Below are 25,537 nucleotides of genomic sequence, written 5' to 3'. Positions count from 1 at the left end.
ATACTAACTCAATACATTCCATTCACCGTCACAAGGGTATAGCTTACCATGACACTGTCAGGCTCTCGCCAGCACAGCCCAGGCCCAATGTTAGGGGGTCTTCCCCATGTTGTTCAGCAGGCCCAGGCCCCATCACTGTGTCTGTCTGTGCCTCAGCTTCTCCTCTCCCACTCAACACTACATTAGCCTGCTAATCTCCAGCCCTGTGCAAACAGCTCAGTCATCATGATCCAGGGAGAAGAGAGGGGAGGGGGAGGGGGGGGGAGAGACCTGGCAGCAGTCAGGGGAAAAACCACAGCGTCACTCGGGGATGGGGGAAGGACAAGGAAGAGGATAATGGTTGTTGTGGCTCCTCTTTCTACCATCTTTCCCGCTCGCTGACTTCAGAGTTCCACAGACACAATCATCTCAGAAATTGTACACAATAGCTGCAAGTGAAATAGTAAGAAAAGTAAAGCTATCGAAAGCAAATCGTTGAGGCAATGTTTAGAGATATTAATTGATCATGTTCTATCGATCTTAAAATATGATTCTCTATTTTCTCCATTATTCATTTTAATACGGAGTACTCAAATCCCACAGACATTGACAGTAAAGTCAGAAATAGATGAAAACCCTAGGTGTTGTGGAATGAGAAGTAGACTTGCTGCCCAGAAGTTGGGCTGACCAGTCTGGTGACATTGACCAATTTTCTTATTTTTATTAAACCTTCATTTAACTAGGCAAGTCAGTTAAGAACAAATACTTATTTACAACGACAGCCTACTGGGGAACAGTGGGTAAAACTGCCTTTTTACCTTGACAGCTCGGGATTCGATCCCAGTTACTGGCCCAACGCTCTAACCACTAGGCTACCTGCCGCCCCGCCCCAGAAAGGGAGACGAAGGTAAGGCAGAAATAACCAATTAATCTGTACTAAGTCCCATCACTCATATCAAACTGTCCTTTCCCGTAAATACAACACTAACAAAGTGCAGAAGAGCACTGTGGTGTAGGCCTTTTCACAGTCAGGCTTCTGAGCTGACACTAAACTCCACCAGTCAGATAAAGGAAAAAGATCCATTCCTTCCATATTTCCAACACGTTACATTACAAATAATCCAATTACAGCTTGCAGATTGAGCTGAAAGGGTCAGATAATGTACAGTGTCTCCATGTTCCTTAAATCACCCAGCCAGAGTTCTAAACACCCGAGCAAACAGGCAGAAACACAGGCTGCCAGGAGATGCTGTGGGAGGGCCCCTATAACTCACATTAGAACAAACACAATCATTTGTTCCACTGGGTTTTGTGGTTCATGCCCCCTCCTCCCCCGTCAGATTTGATGGGGGGAGTGTTTGATCCTCTGAGGAGACGAGGGGTGGAGGAGGTACAGTAGAGAGGCCCAGAGAGGGAGACACTGGGTGCCTGGTGGGTACATAGCACTGTTCAGAAGGTATTGTACTGGAGGGAGAGAGGCAGCGAACAGGCTAGGACCAGTCACTCTGGTCTCTTGGACCCTGATTGAACAGAATCCCGTGAGGCCATTGTCTAGTCTTGTCCAATGCACTGTCATATCTTTTGGTTCAAGGCACACAGCAGCCCGTAAAGAGGTTACTGTTATTCCCAGCGCTAAGCCAAAGCCCAGCTCTAAAAATTAGGCTGAAGATCTAAACACAGACTTTGTGGACGGACGACTCACTGATGGGAACTTTGCTTTGGAAAAGGGGAGGTAGAACATTTAAAGACATTCTGTCCCATCTTCAAAAACAGTCAGCCAACTCCTCAGCATCCAGACACACACTATAAATCTGATCATTTCAGAGTAGCACTGGCTATCTATCATCACAGCCAGTCAGCCAGTCCCATCTCCTATGCAGTCAGTACGATGCTGTGGTGGGCGAGTTTGGTTCTGACCGAGTGTGTGGGAGTGGAGGGACAGACACTGGCCTGCCTGGCTGTCAGCAGCTCTGAGCCATACCCTTGAGCAGAGCATGAGAATCAACCCTGACCTTCTAGCAGCACATTCTTTTCAAGCAGGCAGCATAACATCTCTTAATTAAAAAACAGATACGTCCTGTTCTCCTCTCCACCACAAACTGCATTCAAAGCACTGTTCTCTTTTGACACATTCAAGACTTAAATATTTTCCCTTCCCATCTCCCCACCACTTCCCTTTCAAACCACTTCATACCTCAGAGGAGAGAGCCCTGTAGTCGACACTTACAAACTATTTTCTATGTAGCCGGCACGCTGTTTATCCTTTTCATTCTCACACCTACATGCTAATTTCCAAAGCCCAATGTGGTGCTAGGACCAACCTGCCATCAAAAACCATTTCAGTGGCAGAGTCGGACATGACCCCCTGTACCTTCCTATTACTACCACTTCCTCCAACTTCTCCAGCAGCCATGGAGCTTCGCCATCTGCAAAGAGAAAACACACAATACAACGTTTCTGCCATCAAGCCATGCCCAAAGGTCGGTGTCTCAGCCCGTTTATCAAAAGGGTTATATTTGACTCGAGCTGGTGACCGCACACTTCCGAAATCCGCATTTATAGTTGTGTCCTGTGAGTGGACAGACAGAAAGACAGCTGGATGCTACCTACCGCCTAGCTACGGTGGGTATCACCGATATGTGATGACTCCAAATCGGCATTACGGTCTGGCTCATGGAAAACGCAGCCATGTATCTTTCAAATAACCTGCATTTGGCGATACTATGTTCTCGAGACGGGAAAAATAGTATCGTATAAAACACCTGTGTCCAGTTGCATGTGGTTCAACAAAAAACAGAGAACATTCTGAAAGTTATTAAATCCATGTTCTGCGCTGCCCAAATAGCTTCCTCGCCATCTTAGCTACCGCACACCTAGCATTTCCCAGCATCTTGGCAGGAACTAGGATTGTCTATGTGCCTCGGCCAAGTGTAGAAGTAGATGGCGGCACGTCACAGATCGACCAAAACAAAGATCTACACACGCAAGAGGCATTTCTCACTCAATACAAAACATGGATTTAATATCTTTCAGAATTATCTCTGGTTTTTGTAACCACCTGCACATTTATAAAGATGCACCTTTTCCGGTTTCGAGAACAAAGAAAGAGTTGGCAAGTGCAGGTAAGTTGAAAAATACATGGAGGCGTTTTCCATCAGCCAGGCTATAACGCTGGTTGGAGTCGTCACATATTGGCGATACGCACCACAGCTACCAACATCCTTCCCTCTGCAGTGGGATGAGAGAGAGAGCTAGTTGCCACTTCCTTTCAGGGTGGGTTTGAACTTGAGCCAATCAGCAGCTGCGCTGATTAATGGAACAATGACATCACACTCTTGGATATTATCTTAAAGAACGGTTCCTCCTCGGTGCTTAGCTCCAATGACTTGGAACAGAATGGCAAGAAAAACCTTGGGCAAAGGCGCCATTTTACCCCCTACCAATCCTGCTCTTCACATTATGCCGCAAGCCTACTAAATGAACAAACTGTCAAACTTCTGCTCAAATAAGCTATAGAATCACGAGGCATGGGCTTATACCAGAGAACAATATAACCACAATACAGGTCTGCAACCTAAGTGGTTTAATGGGGCACAATAGTCTAGTCAGTGGGGATAACCCCAAACAAGAATATTACATACGAGAGAAAAACAATACGACACGCCAACACCACAAAGGTTCAATCCTTTGAACGGTCCACAACCTCCTATATCATCTCATCATTCAACATGCGTACAAGGAAACCTAATCACACCAAAGTTCCCGCTCCTTCTGCCTCGAGTTCACATTCCTCAGCTAAAGATATGAGTGAAATGCCAATTTGCAGGGTAATGATGCAGAGTTGCTCTCCTCCCTGGCCACAGAGCCATGCCTGTTTGGAGCACACAGACTCTTTCAATAGAGCATTAGCATGTGGCCTGCCAGGAGGAGAGGTAGGCGGGTGGGAGCGGGGTCTGGGGGAACAAAGCCCTTATAGTCGTCTCAAGCCAGGCTATGAGAGTTATGTAATATGACTGGCAGGGCCCACTTTCCTGTTCAGAGTGTTGCAGACTAATCCCATTGAAGAACAGGCCTACTTTAGAAAGGGAGAGGGAGAGAAAAAAATCTACACGCTGGTAAAGAGTAGAGGCAAAACAGTGCAGGAGAACATTCACAGGAGAGACACCCTTTCATCTGCACTACCATCCAACACAGCACAACTCCCAACCAGCAGATAACGCTGACAATAATATCAGCACTGCCGAGGGCTGGGAGCAGGCTAAACACAGAGAGACAGAGAGCGAGCGAGAGAGAGACAGGGAGTGGCAAAGAGAGAGAGGAGAGAGAGGGGGGACAGAGCATGAAACAGAGGGAGAGAGAGGTACACAGTAATCCTATGTCTGTTTCTGCTAACCATTGGCAAAGTGGAGGATGTAGAGCAGTTAAAAATAAAATCTGATTCTGATTTACTCTACTGGTGCCTGGAAACCATGTGACTGGTATCACATGAGGAGAGGTGGGGGTGGGGACGAGAGAAACGGTACTGACAGCATAATGAGCTTTTTGATCAGTTTCCATGGTTTCCACTGACAGTAAGCAGATACGGTGTGATTTCAGAGGTAAACATCACCAGCTCCCGTTGCTCAGAGTCTGGCTAAAGAGAAGGCTACAGGAAGACAAAACGAGAGTAGGGAGAGAACGAAAGGGGAGATCGATTGTACAGCCCCCATGCTGAAAGTCTGTGCCGGGGCTGTGCGCCGTGGGGAAAAGGCAGCAGTCTCTTCAGAGGCGTGGGGCTGCCACCACTTACTGATCAAGCAGCACGGTCACATGAGCCGCATGCAGGAGAGGGACTCTTCATTAGTGACACTGAGCTCTACGGGAGCGGTGACCTACTTTCCAAACCAAGTCGCTCACCACACAAACAGCCACACACACACACACACACACACACAAAAGCCCACACCAGCTAAAACACAGAACCCCTTTAACAAAGGGACAGGAAGGCAGGGCCTGGGCATGCACTAAGTCCTGCTCTTAATACACACATTCCAGTCGAGAGTGCAGGGCTTTAAAGCGGCCAGTTGGTACTAGCACTGCTCCTGTCTGTCTATGTCTCAGTTCAACAGCAAACCCTCCCTATAGTGGCATATGAGTGTAGTTTATTTAGAATCTGTGATGGTTTGGCGAAAAGTGGCCAGTCAAAACAACAAGACTGCTGGAGTACAGGAATAAGGGCCTTAGAAAACAAACCCCTTTCTGTAAACATAAAAAATAAAAAAAATAAAAAGATACTGCGTGTTCAAACCTTCAGTACATCGTAACAAACACAGTGCCAAGAAAAAGAGATGGCTCCAGAGAATGTAGCAATACATACCGATTCCATGGCTGTCCGCGGATGGGTGACGTTAAAATCCTGCTTTAAAAAGGGCTGCAGTAGAGAAGTCCAACGAATCCTACAAAACAAAACAAAACGGGAGGATTAGTTACCGAGATGCTGGCTGGCGTTTCACATTCCTAATGAGATCTGGCGTAGGGAGTCATCTTCTCCCATTCAGGTTGTGCTATTCCCCCAACATTGTATGGCTTCCAGAAGAGGCTGGTCTTAGTGCAACCTTTCAAAAGGTTAAAGCCTCACTATGCCAGCCTCTCCTACCCCTGTAGACAGCCCCTCACAACCAACCCCACAGCCACAGCCCCCCAGCCAGCCCCCCAGCCACAGCCAGCCCCTCAACCCCCGAGCCATAGCCAGCCCCTCAACCCCCGAGCCATAGCCAGCCCCTCAACCCTAGCTTTGTCCAAACTGAGGGCAGGGGTTTATCAGGATTTGAACGATAGAGGGGCTTTTCAAAGGCCTTCAGTTGTGCCACCTCGGTTACATTCCTGTGTCGCTGTCACCTAGCCCCTCGTTCACATTTGTTCCATGGCAGTTGTTCAAATACCAGTGAGTGTGTCCACTAGCACAAATGATAAGTTGACCACACACACCCGCAGTTAGGCTCAGTGGTATTGTGGAAAAGTATATGTATAAAGGATAGAGAATAACATGATTTCAGTCTTAGAGTGAGTTATTAACCAAGAGTTTGTTTCTTTTCAGAAATGAATTAAATATAAAAACGGGCTTTCGCTTGCATCTTGTCCTCTTCCCTTCTGAAGAGACCAGGTGCAAAGTGTACCAAATCTGTCAGACTGCCATTAAACTGTACAAGGCCATGAAAGCAACATTTCATCCCATTAGTAGAGATGTTAACGGTTACATCGGTTAGCCAGCGAAAATATATTTGACCGGTCACATCCAGTCTATAGGTTAATTTGCATCATTTTGTGGAATTATATTGCAGCGTGTATTTTCGTTAGTCGTCAAGAATCTTATTTATCACACGCGCAAACCTTACAGAGCCTAGTTTGAGGAGCAGAATAGCCTATTGCCTGTCAGACAACGCAAGATGAGCTCCTCAAAAAGCTGGTACTGGAGTGCTTTTATAAGCAGCCATTGCACAACAAATATGCAATGTAAAAAATAAAAATCTGTTTTAACAAATTCTAAAATGTTTTGAAGGCCACGATTAAAAGCAGCTAGTATTTCTCAAGCCTGCTTTAAAAAAAAGGGCTGCAGTAGAGAAGTCCAGAGAATCCTACAAAACAAAATCGCCATGAGTGCATAGGCTATAAGTCAATGGTAGGCAGGCTGTCAAGCGTGTCACCCACCGATATGCAATGTGAGCTGGAGGCTGCATAATAGTTTGAAACGTGAACATTTTACTTCAAATGAGAAATGCCTTACCTTGCTTCAAAGAAGCCTCACCAAAATCCAGCCATAGAAAAGTGGAAGCAGTTATTTTAGAAAGACTTCCTGATGCCATTAACCAGCATTTCTCTGTTGTTCTATTGGTTTTCATATCAACTTTCTTTCGCTGTTCAGAACCCAAAGGCACAATCCTAGTCATATTAGCAACTCATCGTAGTTGATGTTATTAGATTCCCCCTCGGTTTCCGAGATTTTCATTTGTCACATTCTTATTATGTCGCATTTTTCAGCGCCGCTGGCATCAGGTGCCCTGTTTAGAACAGTGTTTTCAGCTCCGCTGGCATCAGGTGCCCTGTTAAGAACAGTGTTTTCAGCTCCGCTGGCATCAGGTGCCCTGTTTAGAACAGTGTTTTCAGCTCCGCTGTGCCACGAGAATTTCTATCCCAATGTTCTAACTGAACTATTTTATCTGTCTAATTCCTGAAGGTTGTAAATCTCCAGATCAAAGAAATAGACAGTCTCAGCCAATAGATCAAAACTTTATTCCGTCTTCAAAATGAGAACACAATATTTTTATTGCACACACAAATGAACAGTAGAAACTCCACCTCTTTAGGTGGGCTGAATTATTACACAATTCACATACATTGTTTGTCACACTTCGGCAACATGTTTCCTCATCTTCTGCAAGCCTAGCCATTTTTAAAAATTATTATTATTTTTAATTTTACCCCCCAATTTTTTCTCCCCAATTGTTTAGTAGCTACTATCTTGTCTCATCGCTACAACTCCCATACGGGCTCGGGAGAGACGAAGGTTGAAAGTCATGCGTCCTCCGATACACAACCCAACCAAGCCGCACTGCTTCTTAACACAGCGCGCATCCAACCCGGAAGCCAGCCGCACCAATGTGTCGGAGTAAACACTGTGCACCTGGCAATCTTGGTTAGCGCGCACTGCGCCCGGCCCGCCACAGGAGTCACTGGTGCGCGATGAGACAAGGATATCCCTACTGGCCAAACCCTCCCTAACCCGGACGACGCTAGGCCAATTGTGTGTCGCGGCCTGTTACGACAGAGCCTGGTCGCGAACCCAGAGTCTCTGGTGGCACAGCTGGCGCTGCAGTACAGCGCCCTTAACCACTGCGCCACCCGGGAGGCCCCAGACTAGCCATTTCTTTTTTTTTCTCCTCCCTAGGGTGGGGAGGCCTCATTCCAGTTATTAGTTTCACCGTTATCACACTTGAAATAGTAACACAATAGCCTAGTCTTAAAAAGTCTAGTCACACACATTATTGGATTATGACTAACACATTTCATACAAGTATATGGTTTCAGGGTGAAATACTTTAGTCATTGTCTTAAACATCCAAATTCTATCAATCCACCCTTTGACTAAATATTACATCTTGATACAATTTGTTTATTTAAAAAAAAATCGCATAACACCCATAAATGTACAACGTCTATTTCACCTCACCTGGGTATAGTTCTATTTCTACTTCCAGTTATAACTCTTCCTTTTGAGATTTTCACTATAACCTTCACACGTTAGAACTAAGTAAAGTTTTAAATTGTGGATCATCGGGGTCGAATTAGTCATCGTCGTTCAACATTCCAGGAGGCATGTAGCGTTCATCCCACTGGTCTGAGTCAGGTATGGGCTCATACCTCACCATCTGCTGGGTCACAGCAGATTCCAACGCCGTGCTTCCCAACTCTCTGACACAGGGAATAAGACAACCACATGGAATAAGACAACCACATAATACGGGCATACCCATACAAGCAATAGCAGCCCCCAAGATGGTAGCTACTATGGTTTTCCATTTGCCAAACATTTCATCAAACCACCCTGTGATGTATTAACCCCCAAGTTCTTAGCACATTCTTCACTAAGATCAGTCAACCCAGCCAATACCTTCGTGACGCTTCCGCCTGGTGCGGTGTTATTTGGAATGAAAGTACAGCAATGAACCCTTATTCTACATACCCCGCCCTTTTCGGCCAATAATATATCGAGAGCCAGCCTATTTTGCCAGGTCATGAGGGAAGTGGGAAAATTTTTACTGCATCTTCGGTTTCATTCATGAATCTCTTGATTTTAATAGATGTAATTAATCCAATCCAAAATTGTATTTATTGTCAATCGCCAAAAGAACGTAGTGGTAAAGCCTTCACCTATTTGATTCATAGCTTTGTATTCATCTGGAACTCCCCTAGGGATGCCAACAGCATCCATCTAGACAGGGCTACTCCCATCCTGGTCAAAACTCCTCCTGTGCCTACTTTGGCCTTCTATAACTGGCCTCTGATTACTAATTATAACTGGCTGGACCAATAACACCAGGGCACAAGTACCTACCCACCCTTTTGGTAGTATCTGTCAGAAACGTCCTTTGCTGGTACAATCCCACCATTCAGCCATTATAGGGGCTGTGAGGTTCAGAATTTTCTCCTGTGCTTCCAAATCTAAGTCAGTCACATTAACTACCGTCGTACAGCCATTAGATTCACCTACATTCTGCCCCTCTCTGATTCCTATTTTGTAGGTCACTATTTTGTAGGTCACACTTGAGCGCACACAGTGATGATAGGTCAGGATAGGGAATCTTCGTTAGGGAGGTAACCCCCGGACCCTATTGGTACTCGGTTCTGTTCCCTAACTCTGTGTGTGTTCAGCAGTGTTTGTATGTGTTCCTACCTTTTTGTAGTGGGTAACGCCAAGCGGCTCTCTCAGCTATTCTAACGGCAAAAGCGGTTACCAACAAAACCTGGTATGGCCCTTCCCAACGGGACTGCTTCCAGTCTTTTCTCCTCAGGGACTGGATCCACACCCAGTCTCCTAGTTGTATTGAGTGAATCACCTTCTGTAATTCACCTGTGGGACACAAAATCTTTGACATACGAGTGTGGTGAACAAACAATCTTCTCATGTGTTCTGCTAGAGTATGTTCTACTTCTATGTGGGCCTGCTCGGGTCCTCCCAATTCAGACATTCTGTATGGTCGACCAAACACTTTCTCGAAGGGGACAGCCCATTTTTAACTGAAGTTTCCCTAATAGTCATTAATACTATTGGTAAACATTGTACCCAATTTCTACCTGTGCTCATGTGTGTTTTCCTTAATTGTGTCACTCCTGTGTTCAATTAATCCTGCCGATTGTGGGTAATATGAACCGTATCTTTTCCTATTTAAAATGTTCCATTTCTGGCCTCTCTTTTACCTGCTTAACCAAAAATGTAATCCGTTGTCTAAAGAAATAGATTCTAGTAAACCAAATCTAGGGATAATATCTTGACCCAATGCTTTAGCTATCGTAATCATGTCCGCCAAGTAAGTTGGGAACGCTTCTACCCATTTAATATATTTATCTATTATTGTTAAACACCACTTCTTTTCCTCACTTCGGGATAGCTCAAAATAGTCCATTTCCAATTGTTAGAATGGATATTCTACCTGGGGGGTATTCCCCCAGAGGCGCTCTTACTCTACCTTGATGTGTTATCCCATAGGCCACAAAGTGTTTCCTAACCTGCTATACCCACCCCCCTGTTGACACATGGCTCTGCCCATGTGTCAATATTGCCGCATATCTAAACCGTGACTTAGGTAAATTATCCTTATGCCAAACATTATTCTGTAGGACCGCCCCTTTTCTTTTCCACATGTCCAATTCCTTTTGGGGCGCCCTGTCTTGGCTATCCTGTAACAATTCTCTTCCAATTGTTCTGACTTCTTTAAGATTTATCTGTGATGCTGTGTATGGTTTCTGTTCCTGTTGTAATGCCTAATCTATGTTGGCCAATTCAAATACCTCGCAGTCTAGATCACTCTCACTATCCAGTCATGCTTCCTCTTCTTCAGAGTCTTCCGGACTCATCCTATTCTTGTTCTGTCTGTCTCGGTACGGTCTTTGTCTCTCATCCTTTGGAGGAGCTCAGATGTCCTGTTTTGTCACAATTAAAACACTTTCTATCGTCTGATCCTGTACATTTTTTCCCCTTCTCTGTTGGGTCCCTTCCCCTTAAAGCCTCCTTTATGCTGGTCTACTATTTCCCCAAGAGTTACTATTAGATACTCTGCTCCTTTCTGTTCTTTCTTATTCTTCTCCTCTTTCCCATGGTGTTCATGGTGAATTGCATACCTCTTCACTTCCGCCAAAGTGGCAGTTCCCCATCCTATCAGAATCTTTTTTTATTGCCTGACAAGTTTCACATCTCAGAGCAATCAAAAAAATGCTATCTCCTCCCGGTCCAGGATCTACCAATCCACTATTTGCATTAAATAGCTCCCTCAATCTTACCAAATACTGACTGACTGTGTCCCTGCTTACAGTCATAGATGAGAAAACTCTATAATCGTAATCCCTAAGATTATTACATAGAGGATTCAGTTTGTCTCGATACCCTCCTGGACCCTTCTATCCCTGTCTTTGGGTATACTATTTAAATAGAAAATCTTCTAATAATTCAAACTAATGCAAAACATAGCATATGTTTCATGTGTACAAATTAAATCTCTCCTTCAGGAGTCCACTATTTTATCTAACAATAACATGGGTTAATCATAAATCAGTCCCATCAATTAAGTTATATATGTTGCATAGTGTGGGATCTATTATGTACAGTAATTTGCCATCCCTAAGAACTGCAACATATTTCTTTTCATAATTCATTTTAACGCTTATAAAATCACTTTCTATTTCCATCCATTTCCTGCCCTGTTGGCTTAAAATATGTCCTAAATACATGACATAAGTCTACCATAATTAAAACTTATTCTTGCTAACTTTTTAACCTTATTCAACAAAAAAATACTATAATATCAATTTTACAGACTTGTGTTAAATTTCTCACGGAAATATCATCTACATACAACAACAGCTAACTACCTAAGGGAGAATACAAGTTAGATTGGTAACTAAACATTACTTAAGCAAAAATAGTGGGACTTTCAAAATAACCGTAAAACAATTTATAAACCCACCTTCGCCCTAAAATTATAAATCCAAACCATCTGGGTGAAATAAAATTTAAGACAAACTTATTTACCAAATCACAGAAATATCTACTATCTATTTTTAACAAATTTAGGAGAGTACTAGAACCAGGGACGCAAAAAACAAAAAAACAAAAACTCTTGAAAATAATACTTCTATTTACTCCTTATAAATCCAGCACCACCTAAGCACCACCATTTCGGACTAAAAACATGGACAAGTTTCAAAACTCATCTTCTCCTCCAGTAATAATATCATTATCCATTATTTAATTAAACATAGGTTTAATCCCTGCCATTACTTCTGGTTTCAATAAATACTGCCTTCAATAAGGTCAACAAAATAATTTAGGAGTAACAGTTACACTCCCACACTCCCGTCCTTTTAACCGTGACATATCCGGTATCCGTGTCTAGCCTGAAACATTCAGTCAGTCCTTCCATATCCCTCCTGAACCCTTCTACTCCAGTTTTTGGAATAATCCTTCCACTGCTAGACTTTCTGGGCTCAGGGGAAGGGGGGAGCCTAACTTTTTTCTGTCTCATCTCCATATCTCTGTCTCTCTCCCTCTCGTTGTCTCAGTCGCTCTCTGCTCTCGCTATCTTTATTACTTTCTTCTTCTTTCTTTACACTTGCCTTCTTTTCCGGGCTTCAGACAGCCACACCCTGGCTGTATCAAACCCTCAACCTGCTGTTTCCCTTGATTATTGACACACGTTTAATGTATCTGCTTTATTATAGTTTATCTACATCTAGGCACCCTTCAAAACCATACTTCCTCTACTTAGGTCAATCCTTTCTATGGGTAATTAAATTTTCCTTACAGTTTACTATGACATTGAATGCTTACAGGAATTTAATCTGGTCCATTACTAGTCAACCTTTTTGTAAGTCCAATTCTTCCCCAAACCTGCTGTTTCCCTTATATTATCTCCAGTTTACATGCACTTCTATTTAATCATAGATGCGAGTTTGTCTACGTCTAGATGTCCTTCATACACATAGTTCTTTCTCCACTTAGGACCATAATAGATGTTCCTCTTATCCTTGGATTCCACATACCCCTCATGCCCGGTTAATTCCGGGACCTCCTTTGAGGATTTACTTCCCATGTTAGTAAACCCTCTCCTTTGTTCCCTTGGAACTAGGAATAATTAGTATTATGACTTGATAGATTATCACACATATACGGGTTCAACGATCTTAAAAATCGATTTAATCGTTTGTGGCTTTTGACCTGTTAATATAGCTCACACGTACGCACCTATTCTTTTGACCGTCCCAGACTGTCTCAATATCAGATTATTTTTAGGGTCTATTTTGGTAATGGCCTCAACTACCTTGAGTCATTGCGGACCCAATTCCTCCTGTTTTATTCTATATTCAACCTCGCCCAGTTTTACATTTACAGTGGGGCAAGAAAGTATTCAGTCAGCCACCAATTGTGCAAGTTCTCCCACTTAAAAAGATGAGGCCTGTAATTTTCATCATAGGTACACTTCAATTATGACAGCCCCAAATTCTTTTTTTGCCCCACTGTATATCTAGAAAATTGACGTTGAGCTTTCTCTATATAAATTCCTGAAAATGATATACCGAATAAGAATCCTGTTTGATTCTAGTGATTATCACCTTACCTACAGATTTTTTTTTACAATGTATACGTCTAATGCAAGTTTAGATCCTACCCCCAAAATCCATGACTACTGACCTTATTCCTGCAGCAGAGAATTCAATGTAGGTTGGATCTCATCACCGTTCCTGTCGTGTACAAGTTTGCCTGAAATGGACCCTCAATTTCAGAGGTCAGGCCTTTGTCTTACGGATTCCTGATCCGCCCGTGCACGGTTTCCGTGTCCCCTGGGACGACAGAAACAGGTATTGAGATCCGGCTCGAAGGACCAAGTTGTCACGAGAGTTTCTATCCCAATGTTCTAACTGAACTATTTTGTCTGTCTAATTCCTGAAGGTTGTATATCTCCAGTTCAAAGAAATTGACAGTCTCAGCCAATAGATCAATACTTTATTCAGAGAGCGCTCGGTCTTCAAAATGAGAACTATCTTTTTATAACACACATACAAATGAACTCACATCAGTAGAAACTCAACCTCTTTAGGTGGGCTGTATTTTTCCACAATTCACATACATTGTCAGACTTCTGCAACTTGTTTCATCGTCTTCTGCATGCCTTGCCGTTTCTAACCGTTTCTCTCCTTCCTAGGGTGGTGAGGCCTCATTCCAGTTATTAGTTTCACCGTTATCAACACAAGTCGACAGTTCAGTTGTCCTTGAATGTCTCAACTATACCCTGCTCATATTGCGAAATAGTAACACAATGGCCTAGTGTTAAAAAGCCTAGTCGCACATATTATTGGATTATGACTGTAGCACATTTCATACAATTATATGGTTTCAGGGTGGAATACTTTAGTCATCGTCTTAAAACATACAAATTCTATCACGCTGGCATTAGATGCTCTGTTTACAGTGTTTCCCACGAATGGCATTTTGGCAAATGTTTGAAAATTATGTTTTATTGGCGGTTTCATTACAACAGTTGCATGTTCAATAATAGGCTATATAGCCTTTTGACTAAGATAGAAGCATATTGTTGCATGCGTTCATTAAACTCTTAATGAAAAATGGCAGTTCCTTGTATGCATGCATTGCAATTTCTGTAGGTCCCGTCTTTTTACTGTTTCAATAGTCATAGATTAAGAAAATGTTACATCTGCAATTCTTTTTAATGGATGTCAATCTTAGCAGCTAGCAATGGGACAGCAAGAATCTCAAGTTAACATAACAACTGAAGTGACTGAAGTGACTGACACTAGAGCCCAGGCCAGGCCAAGGGCTGGAGGTGCCAGGGCAAAAAAGACAGGCAGGCCAGATTAAAGGGGCCAGGCCTCACTGGGCTGGGTGGTGTGTCTGGTTGGTTCTCCCAGCAGGAATCCAGGGATTGGACTAATCCAGAATGGAGAGTAGAGCACTCCCTCATAATGGGGCTTGAATACAGGCTTGTAATCTTACTAAGAAAATCCCCCGGCCACACAGTGACAAAGTACACTCCCTTTAAGCCGTGTCATGCTAAAACACGCAAGACATCACTCATGGATAACACAGATCAGTCTCTGGCAGACCAACCCAGGGTAAGCTCTTGGTTGGGTAGACTATGGACATCTGAGGATATCATGCCAGGGTTAAATTCAACTTGACACTGAGTGAAAAGTCGTATGGGGCTTTAAATCCTGATTGGAGAAAGAAAACATCTACGATAAACGCCAAACTCGCCGATTTCCCTTTGTGCACTTATGAACAAATGAGCAAGACAAGTTTCCTTTAAGTCACTGATAAGAGCCCCTACTACTAGCAAACACACTGCACATTAAAACTCCATTATCTGTCTACGGAGGATCTCTCTCCCTCTAGGGCTGGCCAGAGTTTTTACTCCATTCGTAGGATGGACGCTATGTTGACCTTAAAAGGGAAACAGAGCCTGAGAAGCCAAGCTCCAGCGCTTTGCCGCAGCTCTCTGGGAGCTAGTTATTTTCCTCCTGAAAGAGGATGCTTCCACAATTATTCATACACTGGGAGGGATTACCAAAGACAGGAGTCCAGTTTCACCACAGGGCATGGGCCAGGCTCTGCAGACTTCATGCCAACATAGTTGAGACTGTTTAAGCTACCAGTCATTGCAAGGCGCCCAAGCCTACACTTCTCAAACATCTCAAGCAGGATGACTCAGCCAAAAACACATGGCTCCTACCTTGTGGTAATGTGGTGGCCCCCTCATGCCCGGCACAAGACTCAACGAGAAGAGACAGCTATGTCTGTAGGCAGGGGGCAGGGAAGACCAGGTATTTTAAAACAAGTTCATCCTGTGTCAGTATTTGAGGCTTCCTGAAAGTGTGTTTGCCCTGGCTGTAGCGAGGCAGAAGTACACAAATGCTCTTGTGCAAATATCCATAGTCCCGTCTGGCAGAGGCAGCTGGGCAGGATGTGACATATGTTTGGCGCGGCGGCTCAAGTGGAGACGGCAGAGACATCCGACTGGTTTTAAAAAATACACACACCCATGAGGTAATTTAGTACTTGCTGACGTTGAGCTGGACTAGAAGTCACCCGTTCACACACACACACACACACACACACACACACACACACACACAGAGGCAGTGCAGGGAGCTGCCAGTCCAATGTGTCCAGGAATTGTACATTTATGACTGGGGAAGTAGTAAAGTCTAACAGGACCAAACTGGACCTTTAATCTCTACCACATGGGTGGACAGACTGCTGGGAGCACCGACACGCCACCATAGGTTTGGCCATTCACAGTAAAACCCAGAAATCCTAGTTACTTAGACTTAACTGAAGGGTTGCAGGGCATGTGGGGAGCCTGAGCTATTTCTGGCCCATTTTAAGAGCCTCTTTGCAGGGGCAGGGAGGCCTGTCTGCAGAGAGAAGGGAGATGCTGATGTTATATTCATTTTCTTTCCCTTTTGGTTCTGTGTTACAGCTTGGTGCCCCTCCAGGGTCTCCCACCAAAGAGTGTGTGTGTTTGGCATACAGTGGCCATCAAGGCGCAACGTCTACAGGTTACTACTCCAATTTATTTCTGTGTGCTAATATACATGTTTAGCAGGGTTCTCTGGTGAATGAGACCGGTTCCCCAAAACCAGCCGTGTTTACAAAACTTGTGTTGAGCCACACTGAGGCACTGAAGTACTCATTTGTAATGGCTGCATCTATCCTGGCTAATTAGGTTTGACTCAGCACAACGGGAGATTGAGAAGGCAGGCAACAAGTAAAAACTGCCGATTGAGGCACAAAACCTGGCACAAAATTGTCACAAATATCCAGAGATACTAATCAGCATGGCTTTTAGGTGAGCCTACCAGAAAGACCAGGGTTAGAGAGCATTGTCAGCACACAACTAGCCTGTAGCTTCACATCCAAACATGCTGCAGGACATAGGCCTACAAGTACTAGCTAGTTCTCTCTCCTTCTGGCTAACATCCCTGTTCTGCTCCTACAGGGGTAAGGTTTTATGATATGGCCTAGTTGATGAGAAGAAATCCAAGTAAAGCAGGACATATAGGAGTTGACCTAAACATGCAGAAGGTCAGAGGTGAGAGTTCAAGCCTCCACTCCCTTACCCCCATCCTGACAGTAAGCAGTCGCAGCTCAGGACATAGGTATTCTTTCGCATGTTTGGCTATTTGAAGTGGAAATACTAACACTGTTCTAAAACCAATCCCTACTAGATCTGGGGTATTTCAACATCAACAGGGGAATGCCAAATACTGGACTTTGTTCATGGGGAGTGGTGTGCACATATGTGCATGATAAGGCAAGTCATACCTCTGACAAGTTTGAGAACCTGGCCAGTGTTGATTTCAACTACGGTCTCTGTATACTCATGAGTCCAGCTTTGAGGCCCAACGTCCAGGGTTTTGGAGTTGGGAGAGCAGCAGTCATGGCCAATCCTAAAAACCTAGCCAGACAATGGCTGCCAGGGCTGCTCTGTTAAAACCATACCACACTGGGTCCAGATAACTGGCTGGAAATAAGACAGAGGGAACACACACAACAACATTAAAACTCAGACCCTCGATCTCAAACACAAAACAATTACACATGCCATAGAGCCATAGCTATTTAAAGTGTATATTTCCGGTGATTAGTCTATGTTGCAATGGTGATACGGCTGAAAACACTGTCTGTGTCTGCAGGAGAGGGGGGGGGGGGGAATACTGGACGCAAGAGTGTAGACACATGCTATTCTGAAGCTCAAAGCAAAGACTGGAAAATATGGAAAAGAGAGCCGAGCTACTGAGAGGAGAGGTCAGTCCCATTAGAGCTTTAGTAATATGGCTGGGGGAGGGTAAAGTGAGTGGGGCTCTAAAAACAACAGGCTGGACTGTGTTGTTTCAGCCCGGGCTGCCACTGTGTGTCTGCGGCCTGGCCCGTGGCTTGTGCGAACATGCAGGCTTATGTGGGGCACCAGTGCATTGTGGGATTACGGCGGAGACGGGTGGTCTAATGGTCACCCGAGGGCATGCACAGCCATCCTTTATCGTGCCTCTTTTCTGCCCCCCCCCCCCTCTATTCTGCTCCCCAGGGCTTCGGATTAGAGGAAGCGCCACCATTTTCACAATCTGGTCAGCTCCATTTATCTGGGAAATCAGAACGACGAGGCAGACCCACCCCCTTCTTTCCCTGTGTCCCTGGGATACAGAGCACCTCTCCAGTCCTCTAGCTGCCCTATCAAGAACACATCTGACGGAGCTGACAGCAGCCTGGGACTGGGACACTAGCTTCGACCTTTGTCTGAACACTGAACAAGCATCACAGAGCAGACACGGACACAGGGGGACAGGGAGTCTGCACTGCTCACCTACAGAGCAGCATGCACACAGACAGCATTTCCCTTAGCTCCATTTTTTTGTGGGCGGGGCACCAAGCTGCTCAGGGTGGCGTTGTTATTCAAAACTTGTTTGAAGAGTGAATTTTTTCAAATCTGTCCCAAAATACAAGTATTACTAAATAGAATACAGGAATAGACCTACTGTTGTGAATTATTCTTGAAAACAATATGTTAACCAAGTTACCCAAATAGCTGGAGTGTTGTGTACCAGGGAAGGATATTACACATTTCCAGTAGGATCTAAAACAGCAGGAGCTCTGTAAACCCAAACTGAAAACAATGAGACTAAATGGCAATTTGGGTTTCCGTTATTTAGATCAGTTGTGTTAATACCGTGAATGATTCACTAGACCAAACACACAACAAGCTCATTTCACTTCAGAATTGGATGTTCAGCCACGTTTCTAAAACGTCAAATTTCAAAGTGTAAGGTTAAGTTTTGGCATTAACGCCGAATGGTTAAGGCTTAAGGTTTGGGGTAGGCTTGACTACAATCTCAAAAACAACTTTCTATCTGGATTTGAACACGCAAACTCTGGATTCAGAGGCAGATGCTTACATGCATCCGCCATCCCAGTCCACAACGACCTAGCTAAACCCACTTGAAGGTAACGTCCTCAGACATGGAGAGACGTCTTATACTGGCTTGTATCACGTGTGAGCTGGCTGCAAAAACGAGTAGGAGTTCAAAGCAATTCAAAACATGATAAATAAGTAGTACGGCATGGGTGTGTGAAAGGAATCATTTGGGTGTTGGCAGCCTGCTACCCGAGCAGTCCTCATTTTTTTTAACATTGGTGCACACAGCGCCGTTTCTTTGCTTCCATTCGTTCACAAAAGCATAGCCTCCATCTACCCCCTTTGACGAGACACAGGCACTTACTATCGAGACAGGGGTCACGTAAGAGATCAGAAAGCAGCATTTTCTCTCAGGGGAGTGCAACTAAACTTTTCCACAGTGCAGCACATTCAGAAAATAGCTTCATTTTCATCAGATGACAGAAGCGCAACGCTATTTGGCCAGGAGACACACAAGTAAATGAGCCTAAAATGAAAAAGCAAGGTCTTTTTTGCAAAAACTATGCATGGTCATCATATAAAAAAAAAAATATCATAGAAGAAAATGCAGCCAGCTATATTTCTTAATGTTTCGCTTTAAGTTAATCTAGCATTTTACCAGAGAAAAGTAGACGACTTCACCGGGAAAAGTACAGGAGAAAATTAGCTACACACATCTGTGTGCAGTCTCGTGATCGAATACTCATTAGTGAATTCTCAGAGTCCCGTTATAGAATACTCATTAGTGAATTCTCAAGAGTGGAGCACAAAATGCGTCTGATCCCGAACAGATATTACAATAAGCATTTTAGATCTGCATTTACAAAACGCAGCAAGACATTTGTGTGAAAAATTACCTGTGAGAGCTGATATGTAAACAAGGGGTGCATGTTATTTTCCACCTTATCCAATATCTCACCCTGTCCGCCTCTCAAAGCCCCCACAATAACTTACAGCTCTGAACAACCGCAGCTTAATATGACTGACGCGAGAGTCCAGTGGCAGCCTGCAATATTTCAAGCATCAAGTATCAGCTGCATGCTTATTTTAATATCTTAGAGGAAAATTTGATTCAGCCATCCCATCTGGAACCTGACACTGCCACCTGAGAGGGGGGGGGGTTAGGGAAGGAGGGATGTGCGCGGCATGTGAGAGAGACCTGCACACTGCCCCTCTTCAAAAACCTCTACATTATTGATCAGGCTGGCTCCTGCATGCCAAACCACCTCACTGCCAGCGCAGGCAGGCGAGGCTGCAGAGAAGCAGTCAGACAGGGGGACTGAGAACAGAGCCAACACCACAGGCACAAACACTCCTTGCTGTTTGCACTCACGTGCACATCCATGTTTTGTATTCTAAAGACCGCAGTGAAATGGGAAATGACCTAACATTTACTGATTATTCATGAACAATAACACATGCCCCATCGTTTCTTACATCATGGCCTTTGATAGGTTCTTAGCAGAATAAAACAAAATGTTCAACAAGGTACTTAAAGCTACACACTGAAATAGTGGAAGTTTTAGTCCTGAACATGGTATTGATGACAGAGTTTGACTACTGATTTTTTAAATGATATATAATCATTTTTTTAAAGATATTTGCATATGGAAAAGATAAGCTTGTGCCTTCAACTAGGCCCCCATAACAGGCATTCCTGCAAAATGAACATTGCACTTTGACCACAGTTCAGACATATGGATCTCATTGACTTCTAAACTGGAATCCAATTCAACACGATTTTGAACCTCCCCAAAACAAGCGATGTCATAAGAAATGCCAATGTCCATCTGAAAGGATGTGCATTATTACCCCAGGCCCACGTAGAGAAGGCCTCCAACATGGCCAGGGTAGGTTAAGGATAGTCCTACGCGACAACCACATCCCCTCTGCATTCTATCTTAAGACGAATGCTCTAACTAAGTCGCTCTGGATAAGAGCGTTTGCTAAATCACCAGAATGTAAAATGGGATGAGGAACAAGTATGAAGGGAAGATGGGCAGAGTGATGCAACCAGATGGTGAGAAGATAGAAGTTAGAAAATAAAAAAGGACGAAATGAAGGGATTTTATCAAATGAAGGAAGAGAGCCAGGAAGGAGATGGGAGGGTTGACTTGAGAATCAGCACCATTCCTGACACAGTGACCAGTACTTGTTTGTTCAGCACAGCCACATCGGGCTCACACACTCGATCAGCAAAACACCCAACATTCTGCTGTTGTCAAGGTAACCATTTCTCCGTACTGCGAAACCCACATTCCCACTGGCCCGAATCCAAAACGTGTGCTTTTAACGTATGTGTGCTTTCTCCTGGAGAGTTTCTGCTTCCTTTTTAAAGAAATAACAAAACCCTTCACAGAATTCAAGAGGAAACATGAGTATGATAAATGAGTGAGTTGTGGACGAGGAGGTCAAAATGAAATCCAACCTCCCCTATGGGGGGGCAGACATCCCTGGTCTCCTGTTGATACGGTCTTCTGAAATAACAGACAATAACACTGCCATTTCAAAATGGCCCCTAATTAAACCTTAAAGACTTTCTAAATGTCAGGCAGGCAGCAGACATGCACACACATCTTCACTACCATGGCTGAGTGGTTGTTTGTGACTGACTAGTTCACAGACCCGACTGTCTACCACATACACATGCCCTAGTGCAACAGCAGAGGTGGATTAAGGGTCAGCCTGAGAACACATATTTAACAACCCCACCCGCCCATCCATCCATCCATTACGTTTTAGAAGACCCAAAAACGGAGACGTCAGAAAATGCACAAAAAAATAATAATTCTAAACCAACCCCCATAGTCTTCCCTAATCTAAAACTCAGCAGCACATCTCTCAGTACCAAGTCCAACCCCATCTCATTCTACAGCCCATCATCGCCATCACCACGGTGATGTGTACATTGATATTACATTTACACTCCTCTGCAGAAGCAAATCAGAGGGTGAATGCCAGGTTGTCAGACTGCCTGTGCAGATTTAGCCATGACATTTAAGAAATATTATTTTCCAATTTTACCGTATTATTCATTGGAGAACAGCAGTGGATAGGAAGATGGTTTTTATTTAAACAAGGTAGGCCAGCTGTAAATGAGAAATTGTTCTCAGTATTTACAATGCTAGTTTAGATTGCTAATATACTTGTTCTCATTTACAACTGTGATTTGGCTACGATAAAGCAAAGCAGTCAGAGAAAAACAAAAGTTACACATGGGATAAACAAACGTATAGTCAATGGGTGTTGCTATTGTGACCAGTGAGCTGAGATAAGGCGGGGCTTTACATAGCAAAGACTTATAGATGACCTGGAGCCAGTGGGTTTGGCGACGAATATGAAGTGAGGACCAGCCAACGAGAGCATACAGTTTGCAGTGTTGGGTAGTATATGGGGCTTTGGTGACAAAACGGATGGCACTGTGATAGACTACATCAAATTTATTGAGTAGGGAATTGGAGGCTATTTTGTAAATGATATCGCTGAAGTCAAGGATCGGTAGGATAGTTCGTTTTACGAGGGTATGTTTGACAGCATGGGTGAAAGAGGCTTTATTGCGAAATAGGAAGCCGAATCTAAATTCTGATTATAGATGCTTAATGTGAGTCTGGAAGGAGAGTTTACAGTCTAGCCAGACACCTAGGTATTTGTAGTTGTCCATATATTCTAAGTCAAAACTGTCCAGAGTAGTGATGCTAGCCGGGCGGCCGGGTGCGGGTAGAGATTGGTTGAAACGCATGCATTTAGTTTTACTAGCATTTAAGATCAGTCGGAGGCCACGGAAGGAGTGCTGTATGGCATTGAAGCTCATTTGGAGGTTTGTTACACAGTGTCCAAAGAAGGGCCAGAAGTATACAGAATGGTGTTGTCTGCATAGAGGTGGATCAGAGAATCACCAGCAGCAAGAACCACATCATTGATATATACAGAGAAAAGAGTCTATTTCCAAAACTGCAAAGATATTGTCTGAGAGTGCCACAGAACTAATGCTACAGGCGAAACCAAGATGAAATTTCATACAGGAAGTGAGCCAGATTTTGAATGCGCTGTGTTCCAATGTCTCCTTATATGGCTGTGAATGCGCAAGGAATGAGCCTACACTTTGTCGTTTCCCCAAGGTGTCTGCAGCATTGTGACATTTGTAGGCATATCATTGGAAAATTGACCATAAGAGACTACATTTACCAGGTGTCCGCTCGGTGTCCTCCGTCGAAACTATTGCGTAATCTCCAGGTGCGTGCATTTTCCCATTTTGTTCAGAGGAGAAACCAAACTGCCACGAGTGATTTATCATCGAATAGATGTGAAAAACACCTTGAGGATTGATTCTAAACAACGTTTGCCATGTTTGTCGATATTATGGAGTTAATTTGGGAAAAAGTTTGCCGTTGTAATGACTGAATTTTTTTTTTTTTTTTTCAAACGTGATGAACAAAACGGATCGATTTCTCCGACACAAACAAAACGGAGCGATTTCTCCGACACAAATAATATTTTTGGAAAAACTGAAGATTTGCTATCTAACTGAGAGTCTCCTCATTGAAAACATCCGAAGTTCTTCAAAGGTAAATGATTTTATTTGAATGCTTTTCATGTTTTTGTGAAAATGTTGCCTGCTGAATGCTAGGCTTAATGCTATGCTAGCTATCAATACTCTTACACAAATGCTTGTGTAGCTATGGTTGAAAAGCATTTTTTTTAAATCTGAGATGACAGTGTTGTTAACAAAAGGCTAAGCTTGTGAGCCAATATATTTATTTCATTTCATTTGCGATTTTCATGAATAGTTAACGTTGCGTTATGGTAATGAGCTTGAGGCTATAATTACGCTCCCGGATACGGGATTGCTCGTCGCAACAGGTTAAGCATGTCCCACTTTAGGTCACCTAACAGTAGGGGGGGGCAATCAATTCGCAAATGGAGTCCAGGGGACAACTGGGGGTGAGGGGGGGGGGGGGGGGTCTATAGCAAGCAGCAACAGTGAGAGACTTATTTCTAGAAAGGTGGATTTGTAGAAGCTCGAATTGTTTGGGCACAGACCTGGATAGCATGACATAACTCTGCAGGAGATTGCGATCCCTTTGGCAGTTCTATCTTGGAGGAGAATGTTGTAGTTGGAAATCTCAGAATTTTTGGTGGCCTTCCTAAGCCAGGATTCAGACATGGTTAGGTCATCCGGGTTGGCGGAGTGTGCTAAAGCAGTGAAATCAATAAAACAAACTTAGGGAAGAGGCGTCTTATGTTAACATGCATGAAACAAAGGCTTTTACGGTTACAGAAGTCAACAAATGATAGCGCCTGGGGAATGGGTGTGGTACTGGGGTCCACAGGGCATGGGTTAACCTCTACATCACCAGAGGAACAGACGAGGAGTAGGATAAGGGTATGGCTAAAAGCTATAAGAACTGGTCGTCTAATGCTTTGGGAACAGAGAATAAAATATTTCTGGGAGTGGTATAATAAATTCAGGGCATAACGTACAAACAAGGGTTTGGTAGGATGGGAGTACAGTGAAGGTAAACCTAGGCTTTGAGTGACAGAGGTTTCGCCTCTGGTGGGACCAGTTAAGCCAGGTGAGGTCTCTGCATGTGTGGGGGGTGGGACAAAAGAGATCTAAGGCAAGGTGAGGGGGACTGAGGGCTCTACAGTGAAATAAAACAATAAGGACTAGCCGAGACAGCAGTAGACAAGCCATGTTGACATTAGGGAGAGGCATAAAGCAGTCACATATGCTGACCGGGAGAGCTAAGACAACAACAAGTAAATGGCAATGAACGGCAGAGCGGGTCAGTTAGGTACATACAGGACCTGAGAGGCTGGGGCCGACAGAAACAAAATGAGGTACCGTTATTATTATTATGTTATTGAAACAGTCAAGGGGGCATCAGCTGTGTAGCAGAGTGATCATCGGGTCCAAAGAACAGCAATAGGTGAGTCAGGGAGCCGTTCTGTAGTCAGTACTACGCTAGGCGAGTGGGAGACACTGCTCGTAGAAAGCTAGCGGGCCGGGCAAGAAGATGGGTCTTCGGCGGCATCGCAATGGAAAAGCCCATTGGGGCGACCACGTCGGCGGACCAGTCGTGATGGATCGGCAGGGCTCCGCCAATTGGCTAAAGGCAAAAGAGGCATTGTAGCTCTAGAAGTAGCTGGTATATGGGCCTAGCTCGTGGCTAGCTCAAAGCTAACTGGTGCTTGCTTCAGGACAGAGGCGTTAGCTAACAGTAGCCACTCGGTAGCAGCTAGCTTGCTGCGATGATCCAAAGCGGCAGGAATCCAGTGATGTGGTAGGGAGAAGCAGTCCGATACGCTCTGGATTGATATCACGCAGAGCAGAGTGGCATGTATTGTCCGAGCTGAAGCTGGCGGTGTCTGAGCTAAAAGGTGAAGACCGCTAGCCGTGGCTAACAAAGACTAGTAGTTAGTTAGCTGGCTAGCTCCTGACAGAGGTTCCAGTTATAAGGAATAAAAACAGCAGATTTGTACCACATTGGGTGAGGCGGGTTAAAGGAAAGTATATTTAGTTCATAGATAGAAAGTGAGATTAAAATGTATACAAGATTTATTTTTTTAAGAGGCTACTTAGACAAACACACGACCGACTGTTACGCCATCTTGGAACGAAAAGTTGACTAATAAACCAGAGCGCACTTCTCCCATTGAATATTTTTCTTGCCCGGCCCGCTAGCTTTCTACGAGCAGTGTCTCCCCATCTTGGATGGGTAGCTATTTACATTAACAATTAAGGGGTTTAAATCCATTTGAACCCCGGGAAAGAGAGAGGTGTATCAGAATAATTAACACTACCATTACCACCAACATTTCTTCATTTGACATTGATATGC

General features: G+C 44.1%; 1 protein-coding gene across 3 annotated transcripts in view; it reads right to left on the bottom strand.

Annotated features, from left to right (window-relative positions):
• LOC109886640 (ankyrin repeat domain-containing protein 11) overlaps nt 1-25,537 on the bottom strand; it is a 145,653-nt gene that overhangs the window by 105,246 nt on the left and 14,870 nt on the right. For all 3 annotated transcript variants that reach the window (XM_020478280.2, XM_020478272.2, XM_020478292.2), the window contains exon 2: nt 5,336-5,414. The gene's annotated coding sequence lies outside the window, so the exon portion shown is untranslated. The remainder of the gene's footprint in view (nt 1-5,335; nt 5,415-25,537) is intronic.

This window comes from Oncorhynchus kisutch, linkage group LG3 (genome assembly GCF_002021735.2).
Source record: "Oncorhynchus kisutch isolate 150728-3 linkage group LG3, Okis_V2, whole genome shotgun sequence".
NCBI classification, from domain to species: Eukaryota; Metazoa; Chordata; class Actinopteri; order Salmoniformes; family Salmonidae; genus Oncorhynchus; species Oncorhynchus kisutch.
This window is presented reverse-complemented; position numbering and strand designations above follow the sequence as displayed.